Raw genomic sequence first — 19,567 nt, 5'->3', positions numbered from 1 at the left:
AATGTGGAATATTCAAAGAATACTTATTGTTATCATTTTCCTTCAAAAACAACATTAAAATGCTTTTTTTTCTTTTAGCGTATGCTGCAAAAATGCCTGTATTATATTTTTAACCCATCTATTCAGATTCGAAGATAAAAAAAAAATGTTATTGACATTGAAAAGAATTGAAAAAATGTACACAAAATGAAAATATTGTATTAAATTTCAAAATACGGCAAAAATTTTAAATATGCAAATACCTACATACATGTATATATGCATGTAAGTATGCCTATAAAAAATTTGATTGAAGAGGATTAAAAGTTTTGATGTATCAAAATTTTCACTAGAAAGGAATAAAACATAATAAAAATTGAATCCGAATTTAAACAGGAATTCATAGTCATGAGAACAAATTCTGGGAAATCGAATTGCGGTTATAAAATAATTGGTATGTAAATTTTAATATTTATGAATATAATTAGGCATGACTGAGTAGATTCTTTATCTCATTCAAAAAATGTAGTTAGGTATCTAAAAATTATAGGTGGTCCTATAATAGTATTAAAGCCTTAAATTAAAATAAGTAAAGTCTATCAAACCCTATAAAATGCTGTGTATTATAAATTAAACTGAAAATAATATTAAAAGGAACAGATAGGTATGTTCGTCTTTTAATTAAGATGAAGTTTGACTATTCATAATCAAGAGTTCTAATTCAATAGAAACCAACTGCTCGCTTCATAACTTTTTTATTTAAAATTGTGAAGTTTATAACAATTTTTATTTATACCAAATCAAAAATATGTATTCTAAAACACTTATTAATAATTTTTATTTATTTTTCGTTTATTTTCAGGTAAACAACATATTTTTGAATTTAAATGTTTGAAGTAATTATTAATTGAAAGTATTGAGGTGAGCATAAATAATTTTTATATTAAAAACTTTTACACTTTTGTTTTCAAACAACTCTAGAAATAATTCTGTTGTAAATTAAGTTTTGATAAAATGATTTGCTCTACCAAATAATTGAAAAGGAATATGTATAATTTGTTTCGAAAAAAATTTCGCGCGATCAAGAAATTTAAATATTTAACCATTGTGTTGTTTTTGAATTAATAAAAATTTTAACAAGATCATAAAACTCAACCTTAAACTAAAGAAAACCAAATGGAAAACGTTTATATAAATGTTAAATTGTTTTTTAAATTTATCTGAAAAACATTTTTTATTAGATAACATTCCTTTAAAATATCCTTAAAAATTTCAAAAAAAGTCGAAAAACCAAAAAAAAAAACTAAAATCCACAAAACAAGAAACCTAAACCATGATATTTTCCATCACTTCCTTGATCCTTTCATTAAAAACATAAATGTTTTCTAGATTCTTCCTTGCAGACATTATAAAGAAACACACTTTCTATACTGTATGTGATTCAAGGCACGAGTATTAAAGAAAATTAAACAGAAAAAAAAGTTATTTCCTCGTTTATTTTTTTTTTTTTTTTTATAAGATCAGAGTACCCATACAAAATTTCTGTACGATTACAGGGAAAAGATAAAAAGATGGTAATAGTTGCGTTTATTGTTTATGGTTTACTTTGGAATGTTATAAACTCTTTTCTAAAAAAAAAAGGATTGAAAAAATTTAGAATGAGATCTTAATAGAATTTAAACCTTTTTTTTTTTCTTACGCTTTTTATCAAAATCAGGTTAAAGTAAATTTCTTTATATTTATTTCCTCCACGTTTTTATGGTTTTTTTTTTAAATACATTTTTGGAATATAATAGAAGTGACTAATGAGCTTTTAAGTTTTTTATGAGTTTAATTTTTTGTTTCTTTTTTTCGTTTCTGTTTCCTCCTTATTAATCAGAATATTTTTTTTATAAAGTGTATTTTAATTTTTAAAATAAAATATACACAATTTTTCAATCTAATTTTATTATGTATTTAAAAACTATTATTTTCCAAATATGTATGCAATGATGAAAATTTTAACTTGCATTGTGGGAACTCTTGGAAGTTCAACTTCAAAATTGGATTTTATAAATGAACATCAGAACAAAACTCAGCATAGAAAACAAAAAAAAAATGTTTTTCACAAACTTGCCACCAACATGCGATTTACTGCTTTTTAAACGGCCGCTTTTTTTAGATAAAATCTGTAATAAGTTTACAAATTATTTTAAACTTACTATTTTATTTTCAATCCTATCAACATGTTAATGATATGTTGTAGATTTAGAACTATCAAGTGCATAGAAAACAATACTTTGAAGTTTCTTTGTTTTTTTTTTGCCAGATCAACTTATACGTAAATAAAGAAATTATTAACAAATCGTTTATTAATGTTAAAAATTTTATTTCGAAATCTTACGATAAGCTAAAAAAATTAATTGAAAACAATTTTTTTTTTTCAAATTCACGTGCTGCCTTTAAGCCCTAATCTAAGCATTTGTAAAACACTGTTATATTAAGTGGGTAATTTCAACATTACATACATTTGCGTACCTAAGAATTATATAAGAATTGTTAATTGAGATTTTTAAATTATGCAGGTGAATTAAATCGTAAATTTTCTTAAACTTAATTCATTAATTTGTATAAGGATATTAAAAAAGGATACATTCATTTTCTCTCCCTTCTCACTTTTTTTCTCTTTAATTTCTGTTTATTTTTTTTTTTCTTTGATTTAGGTTTTTCTAAAGGATATTTTATATTTTATATAGAATTTTTAAGGATAATTTGTCTGCTTTGTTTTTCAAAAATTTCTTTATAAAAAGCAAAATAAATGTTTTTCTTTTGTAGTTTGTTTTTATTTTTTTTTTCTACCTTTTCTATTGTTATTTTATTTTTTCACTTTGCGTCTCGTTTTTTGTGATAAGGAAAGAATAGCAGTGAAAATATTTTAAATATTTTCTAAGAAAAAATAAATGATAATTATAAAATAATTTTAACAAAAATTAATATTAATGCCAGCAAAAAAAAAAAATCTCTAATTTCTTAAAATAAAGTAATTAGGAATTTTGGTTTCCTTGAGAACTGAAAAGAGGAAAATAAGGAAAATTTTCACTTGTTTTAAATTTTTATTTTATTAAATAAAAATTTTTTTTTTCTTTTAAGGTTGTGTTATTGTTTAAGAGATTTTAAAGAAAATTATTGTGGAAGAAATTTTTATTAAGGTTGGGTTCGAATGAAATAAAATGAGAAAATATTGAAATTTTCTAAACAGAATTGCTATTGTAAGGAAAAAAAACATTTTTAATTTTGTATAACCTTTCAAATGACTAGTGCTTTGTTGGAATTCCGAACCTTTCTATTTATTTTAAATTTAAATGTAGAAAACAAAATTTCACGTTTTCATTCTTTATATATTTTTGAACTAAAAATAAATATAGAAGAGGAACCCATAAAATTCCATTAGTATTTTATTTGCTTTGCAATAAAAATAAAATATTTCTTAACCTTTAATACTTTGTTGATTTCATAAGTATTAGAAATTAAACGATAATAAAAAGTAATTTTAAGATCTTAAATTTTGATATTATAATATTTTCGAGGCTTTACAGCAAATAAATTTTAATATTTTCGGAGGATTCGTAGATCAGGTTTAGATTTTGCCAAGTTGTGCTTTATTTTTATTTTGTAATGATATTTAAAAGTAGATATGCATATAGAATTTTATTCAATAATTTGTATATTGTAAATTAATAATTGATATTATTATTAATATTTTATATATTGAAACAATTGTATTTTATGGAGTCAAGTCCAGCATTTTGCAACTCTCATCGCAGTATTTATTACAGTTAATTGTTCTAATTCGGAATTCTGCACATAAATTTCAAAAAACTAACATTTTGAAGTTTTAGATTTTGAGATCTGTTCCAGCTTCACACTATCAACTATAAACATAAAAAATTAATTCAGAGAATTGAAAGGAAGCAAATCTATGATATATTAAAGAACAAAGTTTTAAGAATAAGCACATTTTCTACATTACTAAATGAAAATATTAAATAAAAATTGCTTCGTAATCCAAAAACCAAAAATTTTTCTTAAATTTTTAATTAAACATTAAAAAATTTTAAAAAGTCTAGTTAAATGTCGATGGTAATTCTTGCGTATAAATTTTTAGTTAATCAATACTGCTAAATACGAAATTTCCACTTTAATGATTTCATTTTGTCTTTAATGTTTTTACTCTAACTGACTTAATTTTTCCCTTTGTATATCAAAAGATTTTCTTTTTTCTTTTCGTTTCATTAATTTTCAAAAGGACAATATGAAGTTGATCTTCTGATTAATGTAGACTTTGCTTTAATATAACTGTATCCTGGATACTTAACGAATTTTCTCTTTGATTTTAAAATTAAAAAAATAAAAGACTGCTATAAAAGTTATTTTGTCTTTTACATGATTAATTATTTAAAGAAAAAATTAAACTACTGAAGACTTGAATGGAATTAAGGATTAAAAAATTAGATGGCATTGAAAAAATATTTTGAAAAATTTTTAATTAATTTTTCATGTCGCAACAATAAATACTAATCAATATTTTAAAATATAGCATAACACTAAAAATGCTGTTTGTCTTGATATTTCAAACTCATAATAAATAATTACAATAGAACATATTGCAGAGATTCGGTTTTTTAATCTGATTGCACTTGGAAATAAATCGCTGAATATAAGCCTTAATCCCAAATTACTACATAGGATTTTAATATTCAGTGCTAGCCATCTTAGTGAAATAAAATCAGTAATATTAAAAAGTTGTTTTAATAACTTTTGGAAAATAAATTTAAAACATGTTAAAGTTTTAATATACATAGATACTTTAACATTTCTCTATGGCCACATTCTCCACAATTTATTTCATTTGCTCATTAATTTCAAGAAGTAATTTTCCTGTAAATGACAACGATATTTATAAATATCAGCTTGTTATTTCTTTCAAGGTTCTTATTATTTTTTTAAAATTTTCGAAAGGTTATTACATTTTTTTTTAATTTCCTCGTTTATAGTAACATTTTCCGACATTTCAAATTAAAAAAATTCCGGTTTCCATTTCTTACTCAATTTTAATCATCCTTTAATTTAATTTCAATCGATTTTAAATTGAATCGCTTTTTAATAAGAATTCTGTAGAGTACTTAGACTGCAACAGTTAATTTTTTTGCAGATCATCATTAAATGATAATTAAATACTACTGCAATCATTATTTTTCACGAATTTCCTTATTAAAATTGAAATTTCTTCAGACATTCAAACATGTCAGATGCATAAAAGTTTCTATATAAAATTTCCCTTGAAAATTTTTCACATTTCCATACAATTGTTAACGGTTTACAAAATTTTCCTTAGAAATATTAGTATTCCTTACAAACTTTTAGAACAAAAGAAAAAGTATTTTTCTTTTTTCAGAAAATAAAAAAAAATTTATATCAAGTTATCCTTTTTTTTTCGATTTTTCATTTTTATTTTAATTATTTTATTAAATCTATTAAAAACTAATTTTTAGATTCTGGTTTTTTTTTGTGGAACAAACAAATAAAAATTTTGCTAGTTTAACGAGGATAATCATTTAATTATTAGAGCACGCAAACAAATAGAATAAGGAAAGCTAAACAAAAAAAACCAAAACTGTTCGCTGTCTTAAGAAATTCAAAAAGAAAATTTTAAAAAATAATCACAAAGGAAGAAAACCAGGAATTCATATCTTTTATTTCGCATGCAACAAAAGAGACGACGTGATAAGGAAACGGAAGTAACACGAAAAACAGCAACAAAATAAAATACCAAAAAGATATTGAAAAGGAACAAAAAAAAAAAAAGAAGACAAGAAGTAAATTTGAAAAAAGATAAAGGAAAACATAGCAGTTTGTACGCGCATTTAAATAAATAGAAAGAAACTGGAAAGAAAATAAAAGAAAAATAAGGATTCAGGATGATGGAAAAATGAATTTTTCAAGATTTATTGAATGAAAAAGATATATTGGTATGTGTATTCACTCTCTTTATCCTTTATTCCATTTTTTTTTTTTGGTTTTTGTCTTGTTATTTATATTTTACTGAATTCTGTCAAGGATTTATCAAATTTAACACTCGAATTATTAAGAAAAATGTAAAGAAATATAAACGACTTTTTTTTTCATTAGGAGGTTTTGGAAATGACGTAATTTTTGGATGAAAAAAAAACCAAGAGTCAAGTTATGAGCGAACCATTTAGTAGTATTCTCTTATTTATTTTGTTTTTTGATATCTCGTTTTAAGTAAAGGTTTAAGTTTCTGATTTAAATTTCTTATAATTGAACTGATTTTAGTTTTATTATAAATTGGAAAATTAAATTCATTTTTCAAATTAAAATCAAATTCAGTCGAATATAAGATTTTGAAATAATTAGTTGTTATGATTAAATGACCATTAGATATAGGAGAGGATCGGATACTGTTCCTAAATTGTCCAGCAACAAATTATTATTCATAATTGTAAAATTTTTTTTTTTATTTACATTATTGCTCAGACACTTACGAAACTGTCCATTACCTAATAATACTTAATAAATCTGCATTTGATGATTTACGACTTAGGAATATCATGCCTCTTATAGCATAATTAGAATTTATTTCCTATCAATTGAAACATTCTCAATGATTTTATCAAATTAGATGAGCACTCTTTCATGATTCATTAATTTTCTTTTTGTCTTTTATTCAAATTTATTTTGGTTTCACCATATTTTTATTTTTTGAAATTTTTAAATAGAAGTAAAATTAAAATTTAATTTGTTGCGATTTAAATAAAATGTTTTAAATAAATAATTTCGAATATATGAAATGACGTTAGAATTATATAGGTTTTTTCAAAACTGCTAATATTTGTTTTTATTAAAATTAACTAAGACTTAATTGTTGAGTTGTTGAGTAGTGAGTTGTTAAGTGGCTTAACTGAAGTTACTGGTATCGATCTGCTAATTTACACATTAGAAATCTCTGCACATTTTTTTAGGAATCAATCTGTATTCCTAAAAGTGTTCTTAAGACTAAATACTCTAATTATGTGACTTAATAGTTGATTGGTTTGTTGAAGTTACCCGCTAATTTTCACACAACAAAAACTTATTTTTTTAGGAATCAGGATGTATTCCTAACGGTGTTTTTCCTACAAGTGATTACTTTAACTATGTCTTCCCACAGAAGAACAATTTGACTATTTGTAGAGCAGGGCATTTACAGAAGTAATTGAAAAGTTTTACTTTATTACTTATAGCCGCGACATAATGAATTAAAAGATAGTCCTAATCAAGCGGGGTTAAGAAATTAAAATTAAATATAAGAAATTATATTGAATTTGAACTCAAAATCTAATTTTTGGAATACAAACCGAATTATATTGAATTTTACTTTATTTTAGTTTCAAAATCTTGTTTGGAAAAAACCATGTAAATTTTTCAAATTCTTCTTTCCTAAATTAAATCATTGAATTTTTCTTTTATTTAAAGTAATTTCATCGTTTAACTTTTACAATTGAACTGTATACAAATCCTGTACTTAATATTATTTTTATTTTTATTTTAATTCAATATCAAAATCGTTTACACAGGGAGGCTTCTTGTAACAATAACTTGAAACCAAAGAAGTCGAAAAAATTTTCACACTCACATTTTTCACATTTATAATAAAAGCATTTTATCGTAAAGTTCCTTTTTACTTTTTTTTTGTTGCGTTCTATTCAAACTTTTATAAATAAAAAAAAACTTTATTTTTATTTGCCGCAACCATAATAATAATTCATGCATAAATATCAGTCACAAATTTTCTATTATATTTTATGAATGGGTGGTGTGCGTGTGTGTTATGTATCTATAAGTATCTGTTCTGTTAATGCTTTCATTTTTAGTCTTATTCGACAGTCTATCTTTTGGAAAAAAAAATCCCAGAATCTTCTTCATATTTAAAAATGTTCTCGTTGTTCTCTTCTCGCATAGAAAATATTATGCCATGTTCATACAATGAAAATATACAAAAAAAAAATATTATTTACGAAATATCCTTGCTTTTTTTTAAATTTATTATTATTATAATATACGAGATGTTGTTAACCCTAACGGAAAACAAAAACGAGTCTATCTTTTGAATTCGAGAACCTCACCGATAAAATAATAAGTATTATGATTTTTTTTATCTCTCCTCTTATCGTTTTTAAGGTTAAGGTTTTAAGAAGCCAGATGTGTTAAAAGAATATTTTTTTAAATATTAAAATTAATACCCACTGAAATTTTTTTTTTCCTTTCAATATTATAAACTTTATACACATGCTAATATCTTTAAAATATGTGTGCGTACGAACGTGCATCAATTTTATCGGTTTTCAATTCGTTTTCAGTTTTCAATATTTTTATATGGGAGGAAAATTAATAATATAAAAATCGATTTTAGTTAAAAAGAAAAAATCACTTCGCTCCAATGAACTTTTAAAAGAAAAATTTTTAAAAATATTTGGAAATTAATTTTTAATATTTTATCCAATACAAAAAAAAAATTATGTAAAATGTTGTTAGGAATGTTTGCATTAGGAGTAAAATAGAGTAATAAATGAAGCAGTATCAGGTTCACGTTTGTATCTAGATACATCTAGATAAAGTGATTTCTGTTCTATGTTTGATTATTTAAAATCGGGGTTTGTAAGAGGCCGGCTGAGCTACTGCCTTTAGTCATCTATTTCTAAAGATAGAACATTATTTACATAATAATAAGAACTACGAGTAGGCTCTAATTCTTAAAGCTTTAAATATTCTCTGACATCTGAATTCAGTGTTAAGATGAATAATGTATGCTAAAACTAGGAATAAGCATGTGCGTGTACCAATAAAATTTTATAAGTAAACAATTTTACATCTATTTTATGTCTGTTATGTGTATTAGACCATGCCTATCGCAATTAGTTCTTTAGTTTCGTAAATTTTTTTAACTTCTATTAAATTCATAAAGCTACTTATTAGCATTTTAACTTTGAAAATTTCATAAAATACTCTTTAAATATCAAATTAAACAGCTAGAGGACTTAAGTAAAAGTCTATTCAATACTGCGACATTCGGTGTAAAATTGAAATTTTCTAATACGTATATTTTTCCCTAATTTGTTTTTTTTTTTTTGCAAAAATTAATTTAGAATGTTAATAGAAAATTTTTGCCTGAATAGAACGAGGAAAATATTTAAAAAAAAAAAATTCTTTTATTTATTGGTTTTCAATTTTTGTTTTGTTTTATTTTACTTGTTTTTCTTCTTTAGCGTAAATCAATAACGTTAACAAAATATTTATTGAAAATTTCATATTGACTACTATACAAAGTTGAAGAAGCTGAAGTTTTCCTAAGGATGTTAAAGTTTTGTTTTATTTTCCTTGTTCGAAATTTAGACTTAAAGGCGGCATAATTTAAAACAAAAAAGAAAACAAAAATAACAGAGAACAAAAGTTTCGTGGCGTTTTTATTGTTTTCCGTTCTTTCTTTGGCGTTTATCAGGAATAGAAAAAGTTACAATTTTCAGAATGTTGTAGAAAAAATTAAATTCTATTATATTTTGAAATGAAACGCTTATTTTCTTGTATTGTATGACATCTTGATTAAGTGCCTTTCTTTGTAAATATTTAAGAAATTTGACTATCTATAATTATTAATAATTTCGTATTTCAGCATGAGTACTTGTTGAAATTATATTTATTTGAATAAATAACAAGGGTGTATATCATAATGAATCATTCTTATACATATATAGGCATATTTTCTAAATATATGACCATTATATCATATTTTCTAGTGTTACATTTTCCAAAAAGAGTTGAAATATAAAAGCTATTTAAAATTTTAGTTTTAAAAGTGCAGATATTAAACTACTAAAAAATATTTTAGCAGTACTTTAAATTATTAATAATATTAAGATTCTGAAAAACTTAACATTTTATTTTCAGCAAGTATTTTCCCTAAACTTTAAGTATGGCATTTGGAATAATTTTTCATTTTTAAAAAATTTAAAACTCTCAAAAACTAATATTAGATAAATTTCCATGGAAAAGTATGAAGTATCATTATGATGCAATTTTGAAAATTATTTTTCTCATTTAATTTAAAACTTTCGGTTATGTGGTTTTTTCGTCGAGTATTATACACTATACAAATATCTTTGACTTTATTTTGAATACATATTTCATAAAAATTCTGAATTTACTTTGAATTAAGTTTTATTAAAAATTTTTTGTGTCATAATGAGGAAAATATTTTGCGGTACACAGTTTTTTTTAAATACATTTTTATAATAAATGTAGTAAACTTTTACAATCAAATATTTGTCACATAGCCATTCTGTTACGAAAAATGGAAGTTTATTCAACGGAAATTCATTATATGTATATTAATAATTTATTAATACACATATATTATTTCGCCATTTATACTCTAAGACACAACTAAAAGCCCTTTGAACTTATTTCTAAACATGTTATCTTTATATTGTTTTTAAAACCTGAATTACACTTGTTTCGCGTGTAATTACTCTTAGATTTAAGTCTATGCATGGTCCCTTTTCTTTTAGACTTACAGAGAGAAGAAATCTCTAAATTTAAATGTGTATTTAGTATATTCCACAAAAAAAAAAAATTTAAAAAGGACAAGTAACTTTAATAATAAGTAGTTTTCTAGGATAATTCATTTTTTTATTGTAATAAATAAAATTTACTTAAGTTTTGACCAAACCATAGATTTTTTCATTATAAATAATTATAGTCACATTAATTTATACCCTAAAATTATAAATTCAAAGAAGCATACAATAAAATAATTTTAAACAGAACTAGTTATCATTTTAAATTAATTATTTTTTTTTTCGGCATCTTCCGTACTCTAAATATTTCCATTTCCAAATTAAATTTTCTTATATAACGAACAGATACGTTATACATATATTATATAATTTACGTTTGAATTACTTCTTAAAATATTATTTTTTAATTTTTTTCCACTTTTTTTATTCAAATTCATTCAGCAATATTTTTATTCAGCCAGCCACTGTACCCATTTTTGGTTACAATAAAATAGTTATTGTAGTACTATTCAAGTTTATTTTCTGGACTTGATGTAATATATTCATAAAAATTTGTAATTAAATCAAGTAACAAATTATCATTGCTTTACAAATAAATTAGAAAAAACAACATTTTTTTTTTGGTATACATAAGTACGTCCAAAACTTTGTACTGTGTGCTATAAATAATAACAATTTTAGACGGAAAATTTTGTGGTTAAAAATAGAGAAAATATGCTAAAGAAAAATTACGATATAAAAGGAAAATAAAATTAAAATAATTACATTAACAAATTATCTATGAACCTTAATATTATATTATGTACAAGAGGTTCCAGTTTGAACACGATTCTTAAAAGTTTAAATTTTAAAATATTTTACTAAATAACTGAATTTCTTTTTAGGCATATCCAAACATCAAAGAGTTTATAAAATCGTAGCTTTTGCTGAAAATTCTATTATATAAAAATTATCAACTCCAATCTTATCAGTATTTCCGAAAATTTTAATATTCTAAAATTTTATGCTATTAAGTAATGGGCTAGTAAATCCGAGATTTAAATAAGTATGTCTAACAAATTTTTTAATAAAGTTGTAAAGTATCTAACAATTTATTAAATTAACAGAATTTTATGTAAATGTAAAAAATTTTTAATATTTAAAAATTATTTTTATATATAAATGTTAAAACATCAATTATAAAAACCAATTCCCAGTACTCCTTATACATAAAAAATATTATATAAGAATAGGTACTTAGCGTACATAATTAATTATATTATTCAATCTGTGTTGTATAAAGTTTGCCTTTTTGTTATTATATTTTTTGATAAACTTACTTCGAATGGTTACAAAACACAAAAATAAAAAATTAAGGATACAAATAAAGGATTGCTTTTTCACTAACCAAAAAAATATACCTATATACACTCATATACCATACAAATTATATTTTATACAAACGAAAGTGCCAGATGAAATAACACAGTTAAGTTAATGTTATAACTAACTTAAAAATATTTTTATGTTTATTTTTCATTCAGAAAAAATCTGAAATTTTCCAAATTCATGACCATCAATTTCTGTTATACATATATATACCATAAACATATACATATAGTATATATTTACTACGGCCCTGTTCAAAAGAAAATAAATTTCCAAGAAAATGAAAAAAAAAAATACAAAAAGTCGGTAAAAAAGAAAGAGTTGAAAATTAATTGATCATAAGAACATTCAAATATACATTAATATGCATATATATGTATATATGCAAATATAGTATAAATAATAAGGGTTGTAAGTTGTAACTATATATTATAACAGTTTTACACGAATATATCTTTAAACTAATATAAAGTTTGTGCTTTGAGTATTGTACCCTTTCATAGATATTATAGAAATAGGTATCCTTGTGTTTTATATGAACATAAATATGAACGTATATTTGTATATATCATAATATATATATATATATGTCATTTTTCTCTTTTGAAAATTCTATATTTATTTAATATTTTGTTTTGGTTAACTTCTTAGCAAATATCTATATATTTTTGTTCCCGTGTCCCTCTCAGTTAAAGTCCAATAATATAATGATCTGTGAAAATAAAAGGATATTTTTAACCATTCATAAAAGTGAAAATTTAATGATAATACCTATATATAACCTATATATAGTTTTCCAACTGTACATATATACATAATATAGTTTAAAAATTTGTTAATGTTTTAAGAACTTTTTGATAAATTTATTGAAAAGTTAAAAAGTCATTTAAATACTTGTATTATATTATAATGAATGGGAGATTTTTTAAAAAGTTTATTTTGTTGAATAGAAAGCTGAAATGTTAATGAAAATAATAGTAAAAAATTAAATGTATAATTTATTATAGAATAATATATTATTCAGTATTAAGTATTATTATTCAGTATATGTATATAATTTTATAGATTCTCAGTTGATCCGAAGGTTTTTTTGAAGTGAAGATTTTTCTTAGAATAATATTAAACTAGGTTTTATTAAATAATCACTAAAATAAATGTGAATTTCATGCTATTTCACTTAATTTTTATATTGAATCTCATATTTATTGTAATCATATAATAGTGGGCTTATTTTGAAAAACCAATCACTAAGCTTATACTATTAAATAGAATTAAACACAAAAGATATTTTCTTTTTTCGTTTTTAACACGAGATGTAAACCAGAGATTTAATTTTTCAAGAATTTTTCAAGATTTATTAATGAATGTCATTATAAAAAGCTGAAGTATATCTAATTTTGTAATATTTAGCTGTATTTTTTTGAAGAAAATAACGTTCTAATAATTTTTTTTTATAAATATTTTAGTAGGTCTTAAAGGAATTTTGTACCTAATTTTGCCAAAAACCGTGTTCAAATTGGTCAATTTAAACTAGAATTAAAGATTAAGTTTTTGCTAAAATTTTATATTTTCTCATGATTATCTTAATAATTTATGTAAAGGCTTAACTTTATTTTTTTCTCCCAATATTTAGCAATTTTATATAGAAAATTTGTCAAAGCTCATATATTCATTCCGGAATTAATTTTCTTATCTGTACATATTATTAAATTTAATTGTATTATTTAGAGCAATTTTAAATTTTATTTTGTATATGTGAATAATTAGAGCTATAAATAATTATGACTCACATAGTATTTTGTTATTAAATTACTTGCCTTCATCTCGCGAGTTTCTAAGCAATATTATTTGTTAATCTTCAATAAAACTTTGATTAAAATTTTCAGAAAATAATTATTAATTTTTATTAATTGTTTATTGATTAATAATTATACAATTTTTTTATTAAATGTTTTAAAACTGAAATCTTCTTATAATACAAAAAATAGAAATAACCTTTGAACAAGTTTAAAACTATTGAAGGTTAATAATAATATAATTACCGAAAAATAGTCAATCAACAATTTATTAATCATTGAAATTAACAAAATACATTAGATATATTAAAGAAACCTTGATTATCTTCCCAAAATCTAATATGAACGTCTAATACATTATTTTTTCTTCATAAAACAAAACATTTTTTTTTGAAGAGGAAGTCTTTCATAATAAACACAATTATATACTATATATATATTTAATATAAATAAAGTTGTTTATAACCAAATCTAAAATCTTACTTAAAAATTTAACAAAAAAATAGTATTTATAGATTTTTTTTTTGTTTTAAGTGTTTCCTTATTGAAAAAAATAGTATAGAGAAAAAGATTTTGTAAAAGAACTTTTGAAAAAAAAAATTAATCAAAACTTGAAATATTTAATTAGAAAATTATTTTAGTTTACGCTCGTATGCGTGTATTTAAGCAAAATTGTATTTCATTTATTTGCAAATTATTAAGAAAAATTAGTTGCTATTGCGTAATCACATTTTTCAAGGTTGCTTAATCGATGCTCTTTAAAAATACACACATTTATTAATCATTATTTTTTTAAATTCTACTAGTGTGATCAGTAATTTTCTCGACGAAAAATGAGTGTCTTCTTATTTGAAATTATTTATATTAATTATTATTGGTACCTTTGTCCATATAAAGCGTAGATTTAGAAAATATATTTCAAAATTATATTAATTAATAGAAAACTATTGATGTATTAATTAATGTAAAAGGCAAATTTCAATGAAGTTTTTAATCATACAATTACGAAAAACTTAATATCATATTTAACATTAAATCAGGCTCATCGTAAATTTGTAAATATTAGATTAAATTGTAATAATTGCTACATTTATGTAATTTTAATTTATTTTAAACTTGCTTAGACTATAGATTTTACATTTTAAATGAAATTCACTTAATGAATTTAAATAGAATAGTTTCAATTTATTTTACATAATTTCAATTTCAATAATTGAAATACAGTTCAAATTATTATTTATAATTATGATAACATATGATTTTGTAATTTTATATATACCCAAAAAAAATAGTCAATTCTCATTTTGTCATTCTGTTTGTTTAGATAAATTCTATATTGATATATAAATATAAAATAATGAAAATTGTCACATGGATCGATTTTCATTTTGAATTATTTATGAAATTAATTTGACTAAAAGCATTTGCTAAATGCTCTATAGAGCAAAACATATAGTTACAAAATTAATTAATTTAATTATAATAAAATATAGATTAGTTAAATGTCATTTAGATACCATTTTATATAATCATAATATATTTGTACATACGTACCTAAATAAATTCTCATTTTTATTATATTAGTTAAAATATTAATTTATTTTTTTAATTATCATTCAGAAGCAATTAATATTGAAGGATTCTTAACAATAATTTTAATATTATGTATTGTATTATGTAACAATTTGTATACATATAATAAATTTAAATAATGCCTAGATTTTATTGCATATAAGTATGTCAATTCAGATATTATTAATTGGATATTAATTAATTAAATTAATTATTATTATTTCTGTGATAATAAAACAATATCTGTTGATAAATTGGCCTTAGATAACTTTTTGAGCACAAAATATAAAGAAATCACTCAGAAAAGTTTATTAAATTTTGAAAAGCATATAATGAATTCAAAAATAGGGTTATATTCAAAAAACATTACTTAAAATTTGAATTACTTAATACTTAAGTAATTCTGGTTTAATATACTATTCCCTGAAAAAATTTGTTGCAAATTTTTTGAAAAAATTTTTGAATTAAGCTTTAATATGCATCTGGGCAATAAAATACCCAAAATATATTTTCTATTTTCAAATTTTCATTTTAAATATAAAACAAATAATTATTTCTAATAAATTCATTAATTTTCTACATATTTTAAACTCCATTGTATTTAAAAATAAAGTAAAATTAAAAAAAAAAAGTTTTTTGAATAATACTCAAGGAAAATCTTAAATACACTCAAGAGATCGCTCATTCATTCATAATAATTATTATTTTTACGATATTATTAACGCCACATATATAATTGCAGTTATTGTTATACATAAGTATAAAAATATTGTGATGTTGTTTATTACGTTGTGTTGGTACTCTATACTATTAGAAGCTAATAAAAATTTTGCTGTTTCAGTATTTTGTTTGAAAATTCATTCCAAAAAAACTGTTATATATTCACCAAAATACATAAAGAGTACAAAATTTTTACTTCTTACTTAGTCCCCTAATTTTGTACATAACCTACCTTATTTCGCGTTGTATAAAATTTGTAGAGATATCATTTTCGTAAAATACATAAATGATAATAATGAGAAAATCGAAAGTAAAAACAAAAAAAAAACGAAAACTTTTTTTTATGAAGAGCAATTAACCCACTTTATTATTATTGTTATTATTATTATTGCTATTGTTTTTTTTTTAATAATAATTTTCAATAAAAAATTAGTTTTTAATGGTTTCTAAAGGAATTATAAATTGGCTTTTTTATAAAAAAAAATTATATTAAGAGAACGGTTTCGTGTAATTTTTTTTTTCTAATTCTATTTTACAATGATGATAAAATTTTGTTTAATTTTTTTTAGGTATAATATTTTGTTCATCATAATCAATATAGGTAATCACAGATGAGACCAAACTTGTATAATAGTAGCAATATCTTACCTATGAATGAGTCCTGTAAATTGGGTTTTTTTTAGTACAAGTTAAAGTTATGTTAATGTAACTATTAAATCAATCTATGTAATATAATTATTATTGTTATACGAATGTTATGTATACGAAAGCTGAATGCTATATGGAAAAGCACTTTTGAATTCGTAATCTCATATATGAAGTATAAAATTAGTTAGTCATAATCGGAAAAATGCAATTTAATATTAATTATTCGTTTAATATTATTAATGAACATTTAAAATTAAATTCTAAGATTTTGGTTTTTTAAAATCCAAAAGAATAAAATTTTAAATACAATATGATTTGGATTCATGTACATATATTTTGATGATAGTTAGATATATGAGATACAAACTCATCCATATAGATAGCACTTATATGAAAAAAAAAAAAACAAACTTTTGACATAAAAAATATTCCAATTTCTAATATTATAATTATTGTTTATTCTAGTTTAATAACAATAGTATTAAATTATGTATATTTTTTTATAAAAATATAAAATCTGTGAAAATGGTATACCAATTGTTTAGTATAACAATAAATTACAAAGTACATACACATATTATAACAATTCATTGAAAATTTACGTTTCCTGTATAAAAATTTTATTTAAAATTTAAAAATTAAAATTTTTTTTGGTAAATTCTACTTTAATGTTCTACATTTTGTAAATTTAAAACCATAGTCCTTATTAAATTGAACATAACAAAAGAAAAACATGCATTTAAAGAAAAAAAAAATTTGTACAGGTACGAATTTTTGCTAAGGAACTTTTATTCCCCCTATATTTATGTAAAAATACAAATGAAATATAAGATACTTTATTTAAAGTTTTTCCAGTTTTCTAAAGGGAAATTTAATAAAAATTTCCATATCAAAAGCAATTCTGTATAGAGGAAAAAACAAAAATTTTTTATTTTCCTAAGTTAAAGTTTTGTTGAGTTTTTGGTTTTTGTTATGTAAAAAAGTCGAAAAATAAAAAGTAAACATCCTCTTGTTAATACCAAAATAACAAATTATTTAAGACAACAAAAAATTAAAAGAAAAAATGAATAAAGTAAAATTTTATACCATGTGTATACCGGGAAACTTTTATATTTTTAAAGCTTTTAGTTTATTATCCTTCCGTTGCTTTTATTATTTTAATTTTTGTTTTTTTTTTTTGTTGCATAAATGTTGGACATAACGTAAACTATGATAAAATTACTATAGTATTTTTAACTTTTTTATAAATATTTGTAATATATAAATAAAAAGAATAATAAAATGTTACCATGCCATTAATAAATATGCATGAAATTGTGAATAATGTTTCTAAGAAACCAGAATATAAAATAGGAAAATGGAAATGAAAATGTTTATATATGTATGTACTTTTTATTTCTTATATTTACATTGTCAAATTTTAATGGTTACATTATATAACAACTGGTATAATATTAGAGAGAAAGTGTTGTCTGTCCATATTAAAAATTAAGTTAAAAATGTTAAAATGAACTATTAAAAGATTTTACACCCATTCTGATTGCTTGAAACAATCAATATAAATTTAGAAATCTTTATGTTCGAGTAAAATTTTAAATTATCTTTTAAATTTTTGTACATGTAATCTACAATTAAATTTTTAAAATATCTGAAATTTTGTTTTAAGTGCTATTTATTGAGTTTCTGGGAGTATAAAACCCAAAAAAATTAATTGAAATTTTTTTTATGAAATTTAATTAAGAATTGATCCGAACTTTAAATCTTATTACTTTTACTCCCGTTTTATACTTGATTTTAGTAAATTAATAAGTAATTATTGGAAAACATATGAGAATTTTTTATTTTATTATTTATTTGTACGGTATAGAACATTTGTTTGGCTGAAACGTTGTTGGCTGTTGGATGAGAATTTTATTCTCCAATATATATTTTACCGATGTAATATACGAGTACCATTCATAATATTTTTTTTAAGTAATTATCCCTTATCTCTTTTACAATATTTAATATTTTTGAAAATTTTTCTTTAGTTGGAACAATATAATTACATTTTTTGTGTTTCATTTCATAATATTTTTTTTGAAATGTAAAAAGGAAATTTATTAAGTAGGTGTATTAAATAAATTGTGAGAATTTCTAGGTAAACTCATGACAACAAAAAATTATATATAAGTTTACAGAACTTAAAATATCTATTTGTATATATGCTTATGTATGTATACATGCAGTAATATTTTGTTTAGAAAATATTTACACAATATTATTATTCTAACTAATTTATTATTATGATATGTAATAATATTTTTTATTTTAATAATGTCCTGGATAAATTATTACCCTTATAATATTTATTATTCTTTTTTCTTATTTAAATAACTTGTCTTATTTGCTTTTATTTTGATTATTAATATAAAATGCTAATATATTTTTATTACATATATGTACATATTATGTATATATACAAAAATAAAAGTAGAAAATAGAAAATGTCAACTTTTAATAATATTTTTTTCTATTTTTTAATTGATGACAAATGTTTTAGTAGTAAAAGTGCGTACAATAATACTACAAATAAATTATTTTATATTTTATACAAGATGCACCATAAAAAATAAAAATATTTTTACTTAGATTTTACAAAATCTAAGCAACTTAAAAATTATGAATTCATAAAAACATTTTTTCGTTATAGAAAGCTATAAAATGCAATAAAAAATTCTTTTAAAGAACATCTTAAAATTTTTTATTACTCTTTCTTTTTGATTTTACATTGAAAACATCAAGGATTTTATATCCTTAAGCCAATTTTATTAAATTTAATTGCTTTCCAGAATATTTTTTTTCTTTAAAATTAATATTTTACGATTTATTTCA

The 19,567-nt window shown here is 21.5% G+C and overlaps 1 protein-coding gene across 2 annotated transcripts in view; it reads left to right on the top strand.

The window, feature by feature from the left end:
* The first annotated feature begins 841 nt into the window (after positions 1 to 841).
* The window catches only part of LOC129610659 (beta-1,4-glucuronyltransferase 1), a 104,193-nt gene continuing 85,467 nt past the window's right edge, over positions 842 to 19,567 (top strand). The window contains exons 1-2 of one of the 2 annotated variants that reach the window (XM_055523296.1): positions 842 to 900; positions 5,511 to 5,987. The gene's annotated coding sequence lies outside the window, so the exon portion shown is untranslated. The remainder of the gene's footprint in view (positions 901 to 5,510; positions 5,988 to 19,567) is intronic. The other variant, XM_055523297.1, reaches the window with a different exon arrangement.

The sequence above is a fragment of the Condylostylus longicornis genome, unplaced genomic scaffold (assembly GCF_029603195.1).
Source record: "Condylostylus longicornis isolate FDR11 unplaced genomic scaffold, ASM2960319v2 ptg000046l, whole genome shotgun sequence".
Classification (NCBI taxonomy): domain Eukaryota; kingdom Metazoa; phylum Arthropoda; class Insecta; order Diptera; family Dolichopodidae; genus Condylostylus; species Condylostylus longicornis.
The sequence above is the reverse complement of the archived record's forward strand: the minus strand, read 5'-3'. Positions and strand labels throughout refer to the sequence as shown.